General features: G+C 47.8%; 1 protein-coding gene and 1 pseudogene across 4 annotated transcripts in view; one reads left to right on the top strand and one right to left on the bottom strand.

Annotated features, from left to right (window-relative positions):
- GSN (gelsolin) overlaps window positions 1-6,496 on the bottom strand; it is a 58,157-nt gene extending 51,661 nt beyond the window's left edge. For 2 of the 4 annotated variants that reach the window (XM_045562773.1, XM_045562771.1), the window contains exon 1: window positions 6,381-6,451. The gene's annotated coding sequence lies outside the window, so the exon portion shown is untranslated. Of the gene's footprint in view, window positions 1-6,380 lie in introns of all 4 variants that reach the window. The other 2 variants (XM_045562774.1, XM_045562772.1) reach the window with 2 other exon arrangements.
- Window positions 6,497-7,448: 952 nt separating this feature from the next.
- Window positions 7,449-18,569, top strand: LOC123645655 (annotated as a pseudogene).
- The last annotated feature ends 3,065 nt before the right edge of the window (window positions 18,570-21,634 follow it).

Raw genomic sequence — 21,634 nt, forward strand, 5'->3', positions numbered from 1 at the left:
TCACACTTGCCAAGCACCATGTTGGACACTTTGCAGAATCCTGTGAAGTTAGTGCTGAAGTCCTAACTTTACAGATGAGGAAACCGTTACAGATGAGGAAACCGAAGCTCAGAGAGGTGATCTGCCCCAGGTCTTATGGCAAGAACAGAACAGAAACTGGAAGGAGAAGCCAGTTCTCTGCTTCATCAGCCTGGGATCTTAACTTGATACCCTTTATTGCTGCTGAACTGTGCAAATGTATTTTTACTAAATGAATGAATGAAGTGTGACGTTTCAGGAAAATGGTCCCTCTACCCTCTAATAGGACAGTTGAACTTTTTACAACCAGCTTCAGATGCTCCTTCTGAAGAATGCTGCCACCACCCTCATGTGTAGCTGGTGGGAATAAGAACTATTGCAACCTTTCCAGGCAGCAATTTGGCAAAATGCAGCCTGGCGAAGATTCTTTGCATGGCCAAATTTTAGCCAGGCTTCTGAACCTTTCGGTAGACCCAACTGTACACTTCCTTGTAAAATCCAGTTTTAACAAAAGAATCCTGCTAAAGCAGTTTAGCTAGAACATCTCCCATCCTTAATATCTGATCATCCTTAAATCTGATCGGGTTCCTCATCCTCCACCATCCCCTAGGTGATGTCTGAGCTCCCTGGCCCGTCTTCAGCAAGAATTCTGTTAGGTGGATTTAGCCAGCATCCCCCTTACCCCTTAATGATGTTTCCTCTTAGTGATTTTCCATCCACTGACCCCCACGCTGCTCCTTGGCTATAAATTCCCACTTGCCCATGCTGTATTTGGAGTTGAGCCCAATTTCTCTCCCCCACTGCAAGACACCATTGCAGTGGTTCCTACACCTATTGCAATGGTCCCGAATAAAGTCTTCCTTACCAGGCATTAACAAGTATTATTGAATAAATGTTTTTTAACAAGCAAAAGCTGTAAAATGTGTCATTTTTGACCCAGGAACTCCATTTCTAGGGCCCCCTTCAAGGAAATAATGAAAAAAGAATACAAAAAATATTATGCAGTAGGATGTTCATTGCAGTATTATTTATAAACAGCCTAAATATTTAATAACAGAGGATTGTTAAGCGAACACCAAAAACAGAAAAATGACCTTGCTGGGCAAGAGTGATGAAAAACTCGGGTCAGCATTTATGACTTTGATTAAAAAAAAGTAAAACTCATTTTTTATAAATAAAATGTATTATTTTACTTTTTTAATCCCATGGCCTATTGGAGTAAAAGATTTTAAATAGAATAAACATACATTTATCTACTTAAGGTATAATATACTTTTAAAACTCTTTAAAAATTAAATTTAAGAAGAGTCCTTAATAACATGAGAAAATATTTATGTTATAATGTTGAAGAAAAACAAAAAGTCAGAATAGAAAATTATAAATGCAGGACGACGGCAATTATGTGGGGGTAAAAAAGTGCACTGAGAATATCAGGAAGGAAATGCACCCACACGTTAGCAGGAATTATCTCTGGTCAGCTATGGACAGTTCTTATTTTTTATACTTTTTTTATTCCCTAAATTTTCTCTCAAAAGGGTAATAGATATAATAAGGGTTAAAAAAAACAAAAAAGGTCCTTGGAGGAGGGGAGAAAAAGTACATATACCACCCACACCACTAAGGCACGCCCAGAAATTTAACTACTATTTACTGAGTACAAACCAAGAGCCCAGCGCAGCCCAGCCACAGCGTCTGCAGCAGGGACATTAAGGGCCAAGCCCCGCCCCAAAGGCTCACATATACAGAATATAAATCCTTTGCTTGGCAAATAAGTCTGAGCCAGATGACACTCTTGTTGAGGTTGGAAGGTAACAAGACTGCTTAACTAGTTCAGCGGAATACCTGAATCCACTGCCTCTGCTGAAACTCTTTCATCGGAGTACCCTGTGAAGCTCTGTGGCTCAAACCCTTTTTGGATCCCTCTTGGGAAGGATAGGTTTCAGGGATACTTTATAGTCCAGGAAGAAAACTATTCTCATCCCTTAATCCAAGCATTAAATGCAAGAGGTGCAGAGGCTCCCGGAAGCAGAACAAGCAAGGCACCAGGGAGGAGCAAGAGGGCTCGGAAAGAAACCTAACTGGCCATGTGGCCCCTGGGGACTCCCGGGCAAGGGAGCTCATGTCTCCAGGCCTTGGTGTGCTCATCTGTAAAATGGGTCACATAATGACAACCCCAGAGCTACTTTGAGACCCAAAGAAGAGGAAGTATAAGTCATTTCATTTCTCTAGGCTGAGCCTCAGTTTCCTTATCTGTAAAACAGAATCAATATCTCCTCTCTCATAGGCCTGTTAAAGATTAAACAAGACAGTGAAAGCAAAAGGTGAACACACACAGTGAACGCACCACATACAGTAGCCACTATTGTTATTGCTCGTAGAACAGGGAATAGGATACATACACACATCCTAGGCCTCAACCTTCTTATCTGCAAAATGGGGCAACCAATTCAGTCTGAAAAGAGCAAATTCAAGAGCAGTAGCTGAGTCACCAGCTGTACTGCTGTGGGCTCACTTTGTGTCTCAGATATGCAGGTCCTGGGTTCATGCGCTGAGCACAAAGCCCTCTGACAGTCAGAGCTGGGAGGGCCTGACATGCCATCCACCCCCACTGTGCAGAACAGACACTGGGGCCCAGAGAAACATGTGCATTAGTCCAAGTCACTTTGTCAGTGGCAAAGCCAGGACCCAAGACCAGGCCTTCAGCTGCCCAGCCTTGCCCACCACACCCCCTGCTTTTCCCTGCCCAACCCTTAAATTGCTGATGTGGTCCCAGGCAGGGCAGGGAAGAGATGGCATATGGCAGGGGAGGGAGAGAGGGGGAGCTGGCCGGCAGCAGGAACTGAGCCTGCCTGTGGTCTCCAACCTCACAAACCACATCAGGCTGAAATATGACACAGGCTCACTCAGTTGAAATCGAGGAGATATTTTTACTTAACATCCCCTGGCCGCCTAAACACTGGTCTCTTATTTTTCTCTCCCCTTCAAAATGCATAACTCCTGGGATCTTCTTTTCCCTGCTCTGCCAGCATTTTTCAGGGAATAAACCATGGGATGGGGGTGTGGGTTACCCACTTTTCCTGGCTTACCCAGATAGATTTCCAGAGCATGGGCTCAACTGGTGAAAAAGAGGGACCAGTCCTGGCTGGGCTCCCAAATGACCAAATGATCTTGCTGGGCAAGTCTTGTGTCGTCTCAGAGCCTTGATTCCCTGAAATGGAGAGGAGACTGACCTACACTCGAGGGTCTTGTGGACAGTGTAGGAAAGTGTGAGTTTACAAACAGCCCTGGAAGGCCCCTCCAGGCCTCTCCGCTGCAGGGCTGAACTCCCCACACTGTACACAGTGACCCCCGTCCCTCATGACAGCCACAGCAAAACTCCCCCACCAGCTCTTGCAATGTCAGGACTAGACAGAACCTTCAGGAGAATGTTTAGTGCAGTAATTAAGGGCTATGGCTCTGCGGTCAGACCTCCGGAATCCTGGCACGGTCACCTAATAGTCACACAACTCAAGGCACATTATTTAGCCTCTAAGCCTTAGTTTCCTCACCTGTAAAAGAGGATAGTTGTGAGTAGTCCATGGAGGATTTAATGTTGCAGTGTTTGATATATTAAAAGGCAGCTTTTAATTATTATCGTGCAGACCACTTTACAGATGAGGAAACTGAGGCCCAGAGAGATAGGACTTGCCCAAGGTCACCCAGAAGAACCAAAACTGCGGCTCTACTCCCTAGTCAGTGCTTCTAGCTTCTTTCATACCTGTGGCCCCTGATAAGCAAGCATGCACCCTGAGGGGCTGTAGACACAGGCTGTAAAAGTTTTCTTAAAGAAAACTCGAGACCAAAGCCTCAGCAAAGTACTACAGACCAAGCAGAAACCATCTCTATGATCCTGGAACATCTCACAAAAGACCCAAACTCCCCACACGGAGTAGGGAGAAGTGACCTGCTGGCACCGGCTGGCCAAGAAAAGCGAAGGTGTCCGGCCAACAGCTTGCTTGCAACAGCTCAGCAGAAGCACAAACACCGCTGTGAACAGTGGCTACCTCTGGGGAAACAGGAGGGTTGGAAGGGTTGAAGGTGCCTCTTCTCTATGTTAGAATCCTTAACAATATTTTGGTTGCTTGTTTTAAAAGTAATAAAAAAGAAAAAAATCACTCTGAAAAACTTAGTCTTGTCCAGTAGCTATGATAATGTAGTAGTCATATCCAGGAGCTATAAGCCTGTTGTCTGATTTCAGATGAAATTTATAGCAGGTTCTGAGACCTTCGGACGGGCTTCCAGAATCTGCCACTCTGATCCATCCCAATGGCCACAGCTCCCCCTCCACCAGCCACCAGATTCACAAGAGTTTCTATCACTGCTCTGGTCAAAAACCTTTCTCAGCTCCTCATTGCCTTTAGGATGAAATCCAAACTCTTAGCCTACAATCTAGTTCCGTCTTCATTTACAATCTCAACTCCTACCACACCACCCTTCCCCCATCCTCCACTGTAGCCACATGGATTGCTCAGAAAACCTCAGTGCCTTTGCACAAGCGGTTCCTGCTTCTTAGAATGCCTCTTCCCCAATCCCTGTTCCTCCTGGTAAACTACTACTCATTTCTGAGGCTTGGTTCACCCAGACAGAATTAGTCACTTCTCTTACAGACTGAAGTAACTTGGTATGGCACGGATGTGTCAACCACTATAGATGGGAAGCATCTTGAGGACAGAGAGCTCTGTCCTCCTCAGGGGCTCTTGTGCCCCTCACAGGGCAAGGCACAGAACATAGGCCCAGACGAGTGCGGAATCAAGGGAGTAGGGAAGGAAGGAAATGCCACCAGTGGCAAACCCTGCAGCCACCCCTCCTAGGAGCAGCCTGCTTCCAAGCTCATGTTAGTCCCTAATAAAAAGACTATGGAAAATTCTGAAGGAAAGTTCCCTTCCCTGATTCACACAGAAACCCTCTTTGCTCCTGTGTAACTCAATGAGTGCCAACCCAAGCTCCCAAGGCTGTTTACAATTTTCCTGGCATTTATAAATAGCGAGGCCCAGAAAGAACAAAACGGAGTTTCAAAGGAGCTGAAAGCCAACCATTCCCCTCCCATCCTCCCTCCTCTGTTCCAAGCATCTTCCCCTTAATATCCCCAAGAAACACCAACCAACACCCCCAAGTGCGGACATGGGGGTTGGTGGAAGGGGTGCTCTGGCCTTTAGTGAACGGAACACCAAGAGACTATAGTCCCACCAGCGAGAAGTAGGCAGCAAAGGGCAGATTGGAATTGGGTCCCAGCCCTGTCCCTGCTCACTGTGTGACGATGGGCCCTTGAGTTTTCTCAACTGTGGAATGGGGACAGGGTGAGACTTCAGCAAACTATAGTCACGACAAAGTGCACAGCAGTGAGAGTCCCTGGTGGGAAATGTGGTCCTGGGAGAACAGGACATGCAGGATGAAGTCTTTTAAAAGGCCCCGGAGGCCAAACAAAAGCCAGAGGGGACCTCCCCAGGGCCCCACCTTCCCAGAGCCAGCCTTACCCGAGGACGAGGACAGCCTGGAATGAGTTCTGGGTGTTTTAAAGATCCCTTCTCTGCTCTGACGGAGGGCGCGAGGACGAATAAGGATCGGACGTGTGGGCAGACAAAGCCAACGTCTCCTGCCCACCCACACCCCGGGCCCCAGACTTCCAAGGAAGGATCGGGGCTTCCCCTGGGCACCGCCCAGAGCGGCCAGCCTGCAATCAGGCTGTGACCAGGTTCTGGGGGCGTTAGACCCTACAAGGGATGGGGGCCCAGGGAGAAGGGGGGTCCAATCACTGTCTTCAACTCTGAAGGAAGTTTCCGTGTGAGTCAGGGAAGGGAACACACACACGGCAGGGCCGGGGAGGAGACGGCACCTACAGGTAGCAGATACAGGTAGGTTTCAGACGAGTACAAGGAAGAACTTTCTAACAGCCCCGGGCTCAGAAGGAGGAAGAAGTTGGAAGGGACAGCGGGCAAAGGTATTATCCAAGAGTCAAGGATCCAGGAGGGCTCCCGGGCGGAGCCGCCACCCAGACCGCCACCGGCATGCCCGGGTCAGACACCCCGAGTGCGAGGGCGACCCCGGGCCCAGTCTCCCCACCCCGGGGGCGGGATCGGGCGGCTGCAGCACAGCGGGGCGGGTGGGTGCAGGCCTGGCCCCCTCCTCTCCTGCCCCAGCCCGAGCCACACTCCTTGGTCCCCGGGGAAGAAGGGCGAGGCGAGCGAGGAAGCCTCCAGCGATGCCCCCGAGGCCGGGCCGAGCTCCAGGCGCGGGCGAGCTCGGACCGCGAGGGGAGGGAGAGGAAGGACTCAGATCAGCCCGGATCCCCAGATTCCCGGCGCCGGGGCCGCCCCCTCCCCTACCTGCTGCTGCGGAGCTGGCGACGGCGGCCGCTGGGTCCAGCTGTGCTCAGCTGGTTCCGGGCGGCGGGGCGGGGCGGGGGCGCCGCGGGGCGAGCGGTCGGGGGGGCAGGGCGCGGGCGGGAGCCGCCCTCGGGGCGGGGCGGGGCGGCCGGGCAGGGGTGGGGGGCGGAGCGCCGGCCCCTCCCCTATGCACCGCGGGGATGGGGACTCCCGGTCCCGGCTGGTTGGTGTTCATGCCGTGCAGCCCCTCGCCTTACCCCGGCGGGAAGCCATCCAGCTCCCCGCTGGACCCAGGAGGAAACTGAGGTCCCCAGCTCGAAGGGGAGATCCGAAGGGGCTTAGAACCGGGGGAGGAGACCCGGGGGAGCTCCCGGGGCCAAAGAGCGCAGGTGAGGCGGGCAGCGTGCAATGCTCTACTAGGACCAGGTGAGGCAGATTTCAGGCCCCCGGTGAGGATGGGCTTCAGGTGGCAAAGCCGGCAAAGCAGGGGAGATGGCAAGCAGCCACTGGAGGGAACAAAGGGGAAGAACGATTCCCAACTTCATTCAGGAGAAACAGGAAGTGCCAAAGTGCATCCCTGTCCTTAAATGGGCCTTTGGAGTCAGAAGGCCCAGGTTGGAATCCCTGACACTTATTCCTCCCATAACTTTGGTCAAGTGACTTAACATACCTGTCTCAGTTTCCTTATTTGTAAAATGGACATCATGAACTGCCTCTTCACGGCCGGTTGGGAAGACAGTGAGAGAAGGACTCTGCACAATGGCGAGGACTGTGGGTTCTGCATAAATGGATGTTCTTAGGAGTGTGGTGGCAGATGTTATTTTAGAAGATTGAGAAAATCTACACTGGTCAGAGAGATGAGTGCAAGGTTACTTTTAAACAAGTGTAGTATTTTATTTATCTCAACAGATGCATTTGAGAAATAGCCATTTGTAATGGAACAAGGCATAGGTCAGCCTCCCAACAGTCCTGGTACAAAGGTGGGTTCCCAGGCCTCGGGCAGTTGCTCTGTGACTCCAGTTTGGGAGGATTCATACACTCAACAGGAGCCTGGACCAGAGGACCGAGATGTCCGTGTCCAGCCTAGGTGCTGGCGGCAGCCCCGTGTTCTGCCAGGGTAAAGCCCCCTCCAAAACTAGAGAAAGTGGGCCAGAGTCAATAATTGCTGGGTGCTGGGGATGAAAGCAGGAAAAGCTGGCATTGTTTAAGCAGCAGAGAAGCCAAGAGCATGGCACTCACTTCCTGTTTTTCCATTGAGTAGCAGCCAGGGAAGCCACAGGGCCTAGGGAATCCCAGCCTGGCTCTTCCTCCTGCCCCTCTCTGTCTTCGTACAACACCAGTGATCGCAGGAACCATTTCTTGAATGTCTCATGCCATGCTCTGGGCTTCCCACGTGTCGCCAACTTTCACTCTCACCTCCCTACCCCCCCTCCCAAGGTAGGTAACACCATGTGCATTTTTCAGATGAGATGACCAAGCCACAGAAAGGGTTAAGTAGGTCTCTGGAGGTCACACAAGTGATAGTGTACAGGCTGGTCCTCTATGCCTGAGTCCTCACCCTCCGCTCCTTTGCTCAATGTCCTGAGTCACACTCTGCCACCCTTCCTGGCTTGGGAAACTCTGCCCAGTTCCACTTTCTCAGAGAGCTGAAGCAAGGTGTTCACCCCTCCACCCCCGCCCCCAGGGAGGTACCCTCTCTCTGCCACTTTCTGCTTTTTCCAGAGCTGTCTGTGGCCCACGGTAGGGCCAGTGGGGAGCAAGGCAGAAACACAGGCTGTTTGGCTCCGAGCTCTCTGATTACAAGCCCCGGCATACATAGGCCCTGGAATTACCTAACATGTCATTTCCAACCCCAGCAACTTCTCTCAGACAAAGGGAGGTGGACGTCTGAATCTGTGTCTCCACAGAACCAGAGAAAACACTGGAGAACATCTGCTCCAACCCTTTATGTTAGAGGTGGGGAAACTGAGGCTGAGAGAGCAAAGGGGCTTGCACCCATAACCCTGTGATTGTTCCATCTGGTGGCTGCAAAGTCACATAGACACAGCTGTCACCAGAAATGGTCAAAATAATAACGAGGATGACCAATACTTTATCAGAGGGCCAAGCAAGTTCCTAGTGCTTCGCTTCATGAATCAACATGTGTGTTCTACAGCTGGGCAGGATCTACCTTGGCCTGCCCTTTCAGGGTCAAGTCTGCCTTGCGTGGGTGCCTAGGAGTTCCTTTGCCGTAGTGTCCTGTCCTCATTCCTTTCTAGACTCTTTTGTACTTCTCTTCCCAGTGAATCTAGGCATCAGTGAGACCAATTTGCCCTGGCTCCTCACCTCAGAGTGCATGTGTCGGTAATGTAGATCTCGGATGGGAGAACTTGGAGTGAGGATGGGGAGAAACTAAGGCCACACAGAGGCCGTGTAGAAGACAATCTGAGGGTGCCCGCTCCCTCCTCTCAGGATGCCTCTTCCCACGCACACAGGTTGGCCCTCACTTGGCACCCAGGCTTGTGCCATAGCCCTCCCTTCACAACACAGTTGGCAGCATTAGCAGTAGACACCGGAACGAAGCTGGACTTTCAGGATTTGGAGTTGGAGTTCGGGACATGACAGTCGTGGTTAATTAACTGGGCTGGTGAGGACTGATAATCTCCAAGGCTGCCATTTTGAAGCGGCCATCTTCCATCATGTTCATAGAGAAAGACATGAGCTTTGTTAAGCGACTAGATGGGTGTGGGGAAGCGGGGCCGGCTGGCTAAGGAAGACCTCAGGATCAGTGGGGCTCTTCTGGTTGCAGGCCTTTTCTGGAGCTAGCTTCAGAAATACTTCAGGATGAGTATTTGTTGAGCATTGAATGCCTTATAGTAAGTTCCTAGAAGCAGAGGACGAGATGGGGATTTTGTGCCAGGGATGACTTCAGGGAGTGCTCTTAGGAGACCCTGCAATATCCCATGGGGCCTCAGTGTCAAACCCAAGCACAGCCTGAGTACTAAAAGGGACCCAGAAAGTGCCCTCTCCCCATCTTTCATCTCTGTCCATCTGCTTCATTCCTCTGCCTCAATCACACCAGCATTTCTCCTTCTCCTTTCTAGAAAATGGCTTTTACCAGCAGCAAGCTGGAATCTTGGTTTGTGGTCCACATCCTAACTTGGGTCAGATTCCTACCCTTTATCCAATTAACTCTAGCCAGAGTGGCAGGGTCACCGCACGAACACGCTGCTCCACAAACACGCTGCTCCCACTGTGACCTGGGCATGGAGGGCGCAGTTCCCATGGGAAAGGGGAGGGAAGCGTGGCAGAGAGACAATGTGGAAGGCCTCAGTCGGCCTTGAAAGGATGGAAAGAATCAGAATGGAGTTGTGGCAGGGAATGGCAGCTTCTGCGAAGGGCACAGAATAAGCGAAGGTGTGGAGGCTGGAGGAAGCAGAACTGGAAGAAAGGAAAGAGTCTGTACCGTGCTCCAGGCTGCTATTTGCCCAAACTAGCTCGCAGGAGCTGGTCGTTAAATTTCCGTGAATTCTTATAGCCAACTGTTAAGCACAGCCTTCAATAACAATTTATATAAACTTATAATTAAATACATTATAACGGTAATAAATTCTCAAAACTTATTACTTCCTAATTATTTGACTATACTTCACTATTACGTATGCTCTTAAAGGGTATTTTAGCTGTTTGTCCATATGGTAGAAATACTATATAGCTGTGTGCTATTTATTGCACGTCTCTTCTCAACTCCACATTCAGTGACATCATGCTGGTAGCCTGAAACCAGCCACAGTGGGAATATTTACACCATGGAAATTAGCAAAGGCAATAAATCAGGGCTTCCCTTCCCCCTCCCCCCAGAGCCTGTTGTTTAACATTTACCGGCACACCACTGCCCAATACGCTGGGTTTCCCCCCACCCTTGTTCAACTCTGCTTTCAGATTGTCTGTTTATGTGTGTTTCTCATTAGACTGGGAGCTCAGTGGAAGGAGTAAGTGCATTTGCTCAATTTTCTGTTATAACCCCAGTGTCGAATAGTGCTTGGCACGGAGCAGATGTTTAGCAAATTTTTATTGGATTAATTAATTAGTGAATGAGGAAAGTGACCAGAGATAAGTTTGGTCAGACAGAGTGATTTGGGACACGACAGGAAGACTGGAGAAGATTGTCCTTTGAATTCCAAGAGCTGTCAATCCAGACATTTTCTGAACGCTCTGGGCAGGAAGGTGTTTGTCCCGTTATTTTAATGAGAAATTAAAACTATGAGTTCCACGCAACCACTGTCAGCTCCGTCCTAAGACACCCAGCTCATGGACTGACATGCTGTTGGAGCCGTAGCAGGCATGAGTCTATAAGCATGTCCCATAAATGCCAGTAAGATGCCCAACAGCATGAGCGGCAGCAAGGGTCACTGACTCTGTCACGCAGCAGAGGAGTTCCCAGCCTGCCCGCCGCCCAGGTTAGATTTTCACAGAAAGAGCAAAAGTGCCCAGAGGCTGTCCCTCCTTCTGCCAGGCCTGTCTGTCCCTGCAGCTATACACAGCTGGTGCTACGACAGTGGCATTGATAATGACAACTAAAAGCATAATTGTAACTTCTGCATTCTGAGTGCTTACTATTAACATATGCCATTTTATTATTTTAATTAAGCCTTAGAACTCCCCTCCAAGTTAGGTCTTCTTGTCTTCAATTTTACTAATAAGGAAACAGGCTTAGAGAGGAGATGTAACCTGCTTAAGCTCCCACAGCTGGGTGAGTGATAGAACTAAGATTTGAATCCAGGTCCAAAGCCCTGATTCTTTCTGCAGCCGAAGTGAAAGAAAGGTAAGGGCTTCTCCATGCCTCCTATTCAGGGTCAGGAATTATTTAATTTCATCTTGACAATTTTAGGGTCTGATGTTAGACACTTCTCTATACACTTCATATAATGCTTAATTACAACTCACAGTTTCTTTGGATGGAAGGTATTTGGAGTTGTTTAAGAAATAGAACTATTTTAAGAAAGATTGAAAACTGCTATGCTTTAGAAATAAAAAGTAATTCATAAAATCCCTTAAACAGGTACACACCAAAAAGTCTTTGAGGTAGTGCTATTTTTGTACTTATTGGCCTTGGAGGACAGGACCCCTGAGTCACTCAACCTCTCTGTACCTTGGTTTCCTCACCTGACAATAGTGTCCACACAAAGAGTTGTGGGGAAATTAAGCGAACTTATCCATGTTAAGGCCTGGCACACAGAACGGGCTCTGTCAACAGTAGCTGGTATGTTCATGGGAACCCACTAGGTAAAGGCACAGAGGTGTTTAAGGTGAGTGAGCTTGTGCCAGTGTGTCTGGGGTGCAGGGTACGAGGACAAAGAGAGTTGTGGAAGACCAACCCAGACAGCAAGATGAATCAGGTTTACACAAAACAGGACAGCAGTATCCATGAGTGCCTGACAACCTTGAAGTTTGTCCTTCAAACCCGACAACAGATTTTTCAAGTTGGAGCTACTCTCACTCCCAGTTCTCGGATGGAGCAACTGAGGCTGAGCAAGGCGAAATCACTCGTTTACGTTGCATAGCTGGGAAATGGCAGAGCTGGGACTAGAACCCAGATTTCCCTCCAAAGCCACTGCCTCCCGCGTGGGGGCTGGGAGCATGCCAGGCCGAAGGGACTGGGCAGTGGGAAGCTGCCGAAGGCTCTCACCACGCGGGAGACTGACACTGTCGGAGCTGAGTCAAGACGTTTCCTGCGGAGGGGCACAGGGGCCCACCGGCCTCACAGCCCGTGCCTGCCAGGGATTTAGCAGGAAGAGCTGGCTTTTGTTCTACATGAATCAGCCCAGCTGTTTCTGAAAGCCCAGCCCCACTCTTCTGGGCTCAGCGGACCAGAAGGCATTCAGCTGTCCCCGCAGGTCACCAGTGGGGTGGGAGGGGTGGGACTTTGTACACTGGACTGCGCCATTTACAGAGAGTTATATTATCACAACACGGAACAATGGGCTTTTCAAACGTTGTGCTGTCTTGGAGCTGAAACACAATCAGGCCAGCAGTGCATTACCTTCTTTGGAACTTGGAGAAACTAAAAAAAGGGAGAAAAAAAAAAAAAGCGCACAGCTGATGATTGGATTAAGGTTTTAGTCAAAAGTTGATCTCTCTCCTTCACTTTCCTCATCCCTCCTCTACATTCCTCCTCCTTTCCCCGTCTCCCTACTCTGCCACGCTTCTCTGTTTCTTTTTCCTGTTTTTCTCATCTTTCTCCCCTCTGTCTCCAGCAGTAGCAGCGCTTTGTTGGAGTCCTAGGAGCTTGGCCCAGGGAATTAGGACACCCGAGTTCCACTCCCTGTCCTACCTTCACCTTGCAAATGACCCTGGGCAAGTCACTCACTCCTCTGAGCCTCCATTGTCACATCTGCAAACTGGGACAATAGAAGTAACTACCTCCAAGAGAGATTCTATCTGGCTTATAAAACTGGGAGTTTTCCTCACCCCTGGTTATGCTGCCCTGGCCCCTGCACAGGCTTCCTGTCCCAAGGACAGCCAGAGAGCATTTGTCCCGTGAGATCCATTAAACCATCCTTCAAAACCTTAGCTCTTAGGTGGAGTCACTCTAGGCTGTTTTATTTTACACGTGTAATTTGTAAGGGTGTCTTCAAAAACTCATGGTGCAAACACAATCGCTTCATCTCATTTTTTCTCAAACCAAAACCACTGACTTGAGAAACCCAAACCTGATCAGCGAGGAGCCCAGTGTTTCCCTGACGGAGCTTTCCTCTCCTCCTGAATGGTCCCCAAACTCTGATGCTGAAGCAGCCCCAGCAGGGAGGGGGTCAGCTCACCATCCACACCAAGCAGGTGATCTGGAGGTTGGCTTTCTCCCTAGTGCACAGCCTTGCTGCCTCGATCCTGACCTCAGACAGATGACCCTGCAGATCCAGGTCCCTGGCCGGACACCTGGGGTCTCAGGGAGCTGTCCAGCTCCCTCTCTGCTTAGCCCAGACCCATGCTCTGTTTCTCACCCAGCACGTCTCCAAGGTCCCAGCCAGCTATGAACCCTGCATCAAAATTTGCTTGTATATCTGCCCCCTGGGGACTCTGACCGCCCTCTTTCTTGTCTCCAGATGCCCATTATGTCCCCCTTTAGCGATGAGGGAGCAGCCTTTAGGCAGTGGAAGGTAGAGTACCCCAAGACGACTTTCAAGCCTGTTTTTCCTAGAGCTGAAAAAGAAAAGCAGTTAAATCTTCAGTGGCAACCTGTGACATCTCTTTTGAAGTACACAACTTGATCATGCCGTGAAATACGACTGATGCAGTCTGGCTTTATCAGACCCATGCAGCTCTGGGGACCTGCAGTGCTGAGGGCCATGGGTTGGTAACCTCTGCATTTTATCACTATCCAGACAAATTGCAAGCCGCTTTACCCTGGCATTGGTAGCCACACACGATCTGGCCTTGCTTTGTCCCTCCACCCTCATCTCGTCCCCTCCCCACCTGAACCTGTACCCCTATGCCACCGAATCACCTGCTGGTCATGCTTTCTGTCACCCAACACCTTCAAGGCTTTGTACCCCGGTTCTCTTTCTTGGGACTGCCCATCTTGATATTTTCCCTATTGAGCTCTTCCCTAACTTTTCAGATTCAGTTTGAAGGACCCTTCTTGGAGAGCCTTCCCTGACCCTCCAGAGTGTAGTTTGTTAGTGACCCAGTCCCACAGTCCCCTGCACATGCCTCTGTCATGGCACTGCCTGGGCCATTCTACTGAAATGGGCCCCCTGGCCTCTTGTTCTTCATCCCAAAACTCCCCCTAATTCCCTTACAAGTGATGGTTATTTGTAATGGTTTAGTTACTGGCTTGTTTACTGTCTCCCCCATAGCCTGTGAACTCCCTGAGGGCAGGGCCAGAGATGTCATTCTCTACGGCCTAGGACAGTGCCCAGCAGAGTACCCTGGACAGAGCAGACCTTCGAAACACACCTACTGAATGAAATTGAAATGGCACTTAGCACACTGTGTCATAACCATCGTGTATGTGTCTAGCTCTACCACTGAACGTCTCGTGGGCAGGGACCAAGTCTTCCTCACGGTCACAGCCCCAGGTACCCAACGCAGGACCTGGTACACAGCAGAAGATGAGTAAATGTTGAATGAATGGGCGGATAGATGGAGGAATACAATGAATAGAGAGAAGAACTAACACGAAGGCAGGATGAACAAATGATCAAGTAAAGGAAACCCAAATAACCTTTGTGAAACAGCCAATTGATATCTGCTACTTTCGCTATTTGAAATAAATATAAGGCTCCCTTCTTGATTCTGCTAACTTGTACTGGTGGAGGAAAAAACTTAGAATTGGTCAAGGCTAACCTTTAAAAAACAATCACCACAGAAATCCAATCACTGGAGTAGCCTTTTAATGAATAGGTAAGACATGGATATCAATTTACATTAATTAGTAAGGCTAAGATACCTTCTCAAAATGTCTGCTTCCTTAACCTTCTGGATTTGTATCAGATATCACCCTTTAGTTTTTCCAAGGTGCATATTTTTAAAAATGTAGTAACTGCTTAAATGTCTTCAATATAGTCTTTTGCTTTAAGTAAAGTAGCCATATTTCCCCAAGTTTCCTAAAATCAGAGCATAGCCTGATTTAGGACTGACAACAGTCAGAAACTTTAAACTGAGGACTGCCCTAGAATATTCTGGATCAGTAGTCAGCACACCCACAGATATTTCTATTTTTACATAGCTGTGATCATCACATTTAAACAATTACACACACAGCATTTTTTCTCCTCATTACAGTATTAAGAGAATATTTTTCTATGTGGCAATATGCTCTTTATATTTTCTCTGAACAAGTCATTTAACCCTGGGGTCCCCAACCCCCAGGCCACAGACTGGTACCAGTCCATGACCTGTTAGGAAATGGGCTGCTCAGCAGGAGGTGAGCAGCGAGCCAGAGAAGCTTCCTCTGTACTTACAGCCGCTCCACATCGCTGCAGCACCGCCTGAGCTCTGCTCCCTCCCCTCTCTGGTCAGCAGAAAATTTGTCTTCCTTCAAATTGGTCTCTGGTGCCTAAAAGGTTGGAGACCGCTGATTTAACCTCCTGAGCCTTGGTTTTCTCACCTGTAATCACTTCTTCTCCAAGGACACCTCCCTCAGAGCTCTCAGGAGTTCAATCAGCTAATGGAAGGGACTGTTCTAGTGAATGAGAACGCAGGCTGTGGGGTCACACACATTTTTGGAATCCTGGCTCTGGAAATTCCTTATGCTATCATCTTTGGGAAGTTAAGTTTACTTATCATTTTTGGTCCTCAGTTTTCTCATTTGCAAACTGGAAAGTATAGTGCCTTATGCAGAGAGTTGGTATACATATTAAATGGGTTTTTAAAATACATGTGTAATATTTAACCTAGTGCCTGACACATAGTAGCTAGCTCTTAATAAATGGTAGATGCTATTATTATTATTGTTATTATTATTATAGTTTCCTTTTCCATCAAGTTTATATATCATGCTTACTTAACCTTTACCAAATGACTTCCTGTTTGTTATTCTTTCTTTAATTGATATATAATAATTGTATATATTGGGGGTACAGGTGATATTTTGATACAGGCATACAATGCATAATGATCAAATCAGGGTAATTGGGGTATCCATCACCTCAAACATTTATGTTTTCTTTGTGTTGGGAACATTACAAATCTTCTATCTATTTTGAAGTATACAATAAATTATTGTTAACTATAATTTCCCTACTTACTATTGAAAACTAGAACTGATTCCTTCTACCTAGCTGTATTTTTGTACCCATTAACCAATCTCTCTTCATACCCTCTAGTCCCCTACCAGCCTCTGTAACCACCATTCTCCTCTCTACCTCCAAGAGATCAATTGTTTAGCTCCTGTATATGAGTGGGAACACACAATATTTGTTGGGTTTTTTTTTTGCCTGGCCTATTTCACTTAATGTAATGACCCCCAGTTCCATCCATGTTGTTGCAAATGACAGGATTTCATTCTTTTTTATGGCTGAATGGTATTCCGTGTATACATCACATTTTCTTTCTGTTCCTTGCTCTCATAGGTAATTCTGCAAGATACATCCTCAGGCATACAACTTTTTCCTGTCAAAAAATTCTCCCTTCAGATTAAACTCCCAAGAAGGGCCAGCACGGCCACATTGGTCCCCCTCCTGCTTCTGCTTAGCGACCTCCTGATTTTTCAAGACCCAATTCAAAATCCTCCCCTTCAAAAAACCTTCTTTGACTCCCAAAAAGAGTGAATCTCCACTGGCCGCACTTTACCTAGAACATACCACCCCTCCCATAGGTCTCTCCAGGTCCTCTCCCTCCAATCAAGTCCCACATGGCCCCAGAAGGATTTTTCTAGAAATACACGTAAAGCACTGTGAAGGGGGAGAACAGAATTTCTTAATGGCTAGGGAGAGTAATTTGGCAAAAGACGAAAAAGGACAATGGGAAAACTTATTCTCTCTGATCCAGCAATTCTACCTCCAGAAATTTTTTTCTGCAGATATACCCAAACATGTGCAACATGGCATATTTATAAGTTATTAAGCATTGCCTGTAGTAGCAAAAAAATGGAAATCACCTAAATATCCACCAATAGGGGATTATGCAAATTAATCATGATACATGCATATACTGGAATACCATTTGATTGTAAACAAAGAATGGAGGAAATCTTTATGTAGTAAAATGGGGGTATTCCCAAGCTATATATAGTTTTGTTTCTCGCTCTGTTGCTCAGGCTGGAGTGCAGCGGCATGATTATAGTTCACTGCAGCCTTGATCAAACTTCTAGGCTCAAGAGACGTTCCTGCCCTCAGCCTCCTGAGTAGCTATTTTTAAAATTTTTTGTAGAGATGGGGGTCTCCACAAAGAGACCAGTTGCCCAGGCTGGTCTCGAACTCTTGGCCTCAAGTGATCCTCCCACCTCAACCTCCCAAAGTGCTGGGATTACAGGTGTGAGCCACCATGCCCAGCCCCAAGCTATATATAGTTTTAAGTGAAACACAAGGTGCAAAGCAATGTGTATGGGGTACCAGCATGTATTTTAAAAACAAAACAGAAAGCCTTTCTGTGCTACCCAGAGAGGGGTCCATATGGCATTGTTAAAGGGAAACGTTAACAATATAACTTAAAGGGAAGTTTTCATAGTGTCCGGAGCCCTGACGTCCTGCAAATGAAGGAGGAGGATGTCCTCAAATTCCTTGCAATAGGGAACCCACTTAGGTGGGACCAACCTTGACTTCCAGATGGAACGGTACGTCTACAAAAGGAAAAATGATGGCATCTACATCATATGTCTGTGTCATATCCTCCAGGAATACTGGCCAGTGAGCTGTGCTGAAGTTTGCTGCTGCCACTGGAGCCACTCCTGTTGCTGGCTGCTTCACTCCTGGAACCTTCACTAACCAGATCCAGGCAGCCTTCCAGGAGCGGCATCTGCTGGTGGTCTCTGACCCCAGGGCTGACCACCAGCCTCTCACAGAGGTGTCTTATGTTACCTGCCTACCTTTGCTCTGTGTCACGCAGATTCTCCTCTGCATTATGTGGACATCCTGTGCAATGACAAAGGAACAGGGAGCTCACCCAGTGGGTCTGATGTGGGGGACACTGGCCCTGGAAGTTCTGCCATGCCTGTCACCATCTCCTGTGAGCACCGTGGGAGCTCGTGCCTGACCGCTACTCCTACAGAGATCCTGAACCAATTGCAAAGGAAGAGCAGGCTGCTGCTGAGAAAGCTGTGACCAAGGAGGAATTTCAGGGTGAAGGGACTGCTCCAGCTCCTGAGGTCACTGCCACTCAACCTGTGACTGCAGACTGGTCTGAAGGCGCGCAGGTGCATCTGTGCCTGCTCAGCAGTTCCCCACAGAAGCCTGGAGCGCTCAGCCAGCCACGGAAGCGTGGTCTGCAGCTGCCGCTGCTCAGGCCACTGAATGGGTTGGAACAGCCCCTGAGTGGTCTTACGCTGTTCCTCCACAGGCTCTTAAGCAAGGTGGAAATAGAATTGAAGGAAAATAAACATCAGTTCCTTAAAAAAGGAAAAGGAAGAAGAAGAAGAGGAGGAGGAGAAGGAGGAAGAAGGGAAAGAATAGATATATGTAGTTGCTCATACCTAGGTAAAATACTTTGGAAGGATACATAAGACTCTGGTAACATTGGTTATCTCTGAGAAGAGTACTAGGTGGCTGGCAGGTGGGGTCAAAGAGGAGATTTTTCTGTGTATATTCTTTTGTTGCTTTTGAATTTTAAACTATGCATATGTGTTACCTATTAAAATTATAATAGAGATCAAACAGGTTGTAGGGACAAAAAATATTGCTATGTATGCTTGTTGCTACAAGAGGTGCAGAAAAATTCATCTTTGGGGAAAAAATTCCTCTTGTGTTGGGGAGAAAAGTTTTACTAAAGTTGTTTTAGTTGTGCAAAGTCAAAGCCCAGAGAGCCCAGTCTGGAGGGGAAAGGTTAAAATCATCATAAAGTGAAGGATGACCTCGTTAGGTGAAGAGGTAGTTCTGATTTTAAATAATTCTTTGCCTCCTGTGTTGTGGACCCAGGAGACAGGAGTCTGGGGCACTGGGAACAAGAGGGAGAGAAAAGGAAGGAGAAAGAACTTAGATCTAAATAAGAATGGAACCCACGGCTGAGAGTGCTCCCCACACATGGTAGAAGGCCGAAGGCCTTTAAAGCAAGTGATCATGTTTTGTGGGGAGCCGAGTCTTGCTGTTGTGCATGCAGCAGGCTGTGAAACTAAAACTGTTTTAGTACCAAAGCTGAACTCTTTCTCAGTTGCCTCCCTTTCTGTGCCTACCTGCCACTTCTGCCCTCTCATATCACGCAGTTTGAGTGCTGAGCACCTCCTTAACCAAAAGGAAATATTTTCCCCTTTTTTGGTTGATTTGTTGTCATGGCTGATGATTCAGACTCCAGATTTAGTAAGTCATCAAATTTTCTGCTAAAGAGCTGGAGCCCAGAGAAATTAGTAGAGAGAAAGAAGGAAGTACTACTGAGGAAGCCACAAAAGGAAAAAGAAGGGTTTTCTCAAAATTATAAGGAAGTCAGGGGATAGAGGGAGGAGAAGAAAGTGAAGTGCGGGAGGTTACTCCAAGTGCCCTGCCAGCCTGAGAGTGGATCTGGGGCCATTTACCAAAAAGGAGGAGGACTTGGAGTTCACTTGAGACAGGTGAGTGGAGCTAGCAAAGAAGGGCTTCGGGAGACACTGAGCACCAAAGAGCAGAATGAGACCTCAGTCATTGTCACAGATCTCTCAGCCATGACCAGAGAGAGAACTTCCTGTGCCTGCACAAAACTCACCTATGCACATTGTCCCACTGTGGGCAGCTGGTGAATATGTCACCCCGCTAGCACTGATAACTGCCCGGATGCCTGCCAAGCTGAAGAGATGCTCATTTGTACCATTCAACTTCAACATGGACCTGTCCATTACTCCAGGTGGCAGACACCTACATTATGCTCCAGGTACAAAAGCTATATGCCCAAAGCAGAGAAATGGGGCCCTGGGCCCAGTGGAGTGGTGACAAGGAAGCTCAGGACGTCTGTACTCGGTGGGGAGCAGGGAGGGGTAACAGGAAAAGTAGGAGCTGAACTGAACAAGCTCATACTCTCCTGAAATGGGACGATGATTAATGACACCACTGTTACAAGTGGATAGGGACAATCTGGATGGCAGCTGTCTGGGAAATCTGACAATGTTACCTGCTTAAAACCTGTCAAAGGCTATGCAATGGACTGGAATGTGTGTACCCCAAATTCACATACTGAAACCCTAAGGTCAATGTGATGGTATCTGGAAGTGGGGCCTTTGCGAGGGAATTCAGTCATGAAGGTGGAGCTTTACGAATGGGATTCGTGCCCTTATAAGAAGAGGCCAGAGTGCTAGCTAGCTCTGTTTCCACTATGTGAGGCTGTGATGAGAATTGGGCAGTCTGCAACCCAGAAGAGGGCCCTCATCAGAGCCCAGCCATGCGGGTGCCCTGATCTCAGACTTCCAGCCTCCAGAACTGTGATAAATAAATTTCTATTGGTTCTTAGCTACCCAGTCTATAGCACTTTCGTATAGCAACCCAAACTGAGAAAGACAAGCTACTCTCTACCTCTAGGGTAAATTCAAAATTTCTCAGCCTGGAGTATCCATCAGGATAGGCTATGTTATATCACAGTAACAAATTAATCCCCCAAATCCTAGCATCTTAATTACAACAAAAGCTTATTTCTTGCTCATTTGCTCCACATAATCACTCATGGGCTGTAGACTGATGGAGGCCACCATCTTGGAGCTGCACTTGGAACGTGGGGGATCCTTGGTCACTACAGCAAGGCAGCGAAGCTAAGGGAGAACTCACACTTGCTCTCCATGCTTTAGCCCAGAGCTGACCTATGTGACTTCTGCTTATAGCCCATTGGTGAAACCAGTCATGTGGTTCCCTCCAACAGCAATCAGACTGGGAAATGTGGAAAGTAGATGGATATTCGGTGAACAGTAAATATCTCTTTCATACGTAGTATTCAAGACGTTTTGAAATCTGCCCCCAGGAGCCCCTCCACCATCATTTCCTGCCACTGTCCCCCTTTCCAAACTCATAATCCGCCTCTGGCCACAGGAGTCTTTTCCAAGCTCCCCCAGCATGTCCTTGAACCATCACTCCCCATGCCTTAGCTCATGCCAGTTTCTGAACATAAAATGCCCTTTTTCTACCTTCTCCAACTGTTGAAATTCTACTTCTCCCTTTAAGCTGAGCTTGAAAGCTACCTTCTCCTTTCCTGATCCCTCAAGGTAAAATTAATTCACGTTTCCTGGTTTGGCCACATCTGATTTTACACATTCTCATTAGCACTTAAGTTCCGTGGGACTGACTTCCTGGCATTTTTCACAGTGCCTGGAGCATAGTGGACACTAAATAAATATTTGTTGAATAAATGCTTCCACTTTAGACTCTTTCAGATGAAACTCAAACTGTTTGTATGTCTTTCTCCACACCCATCCACCCGCCCCAGTAGGTTGTGAATACTGGATGATACAGACTAGATCTTACGCATCTCCATTTGCCTGTTCCCTACCAGCACTGGGACATTGTTCAGTAAATGTTTGGGGGAGATATAATAATATAATTTGTCTTATTTAAATTTGAATAATGGTTTTTTAATAATTACAAATGGGTCTTTTAAAAATGAACAAAGGCTGTATGTATGTTATACTTCAATTCAAATGTTTACTTTAGCCAGGCAGGGTGGCACACACC

Source organism: Lemur catta, chromosome 10 (genome assembly GCF_020740605.2).
Source record: "Lemur catta isolate mLemCat1 chromosome 10, mLemCat1.pri, whole genome shotgun sequence".
Lineage (NCBI taxonomy): Eukaryota > Metazoa > Chordata > Mammalia > Primates > Lemuridae > Lemur > Lemur catta.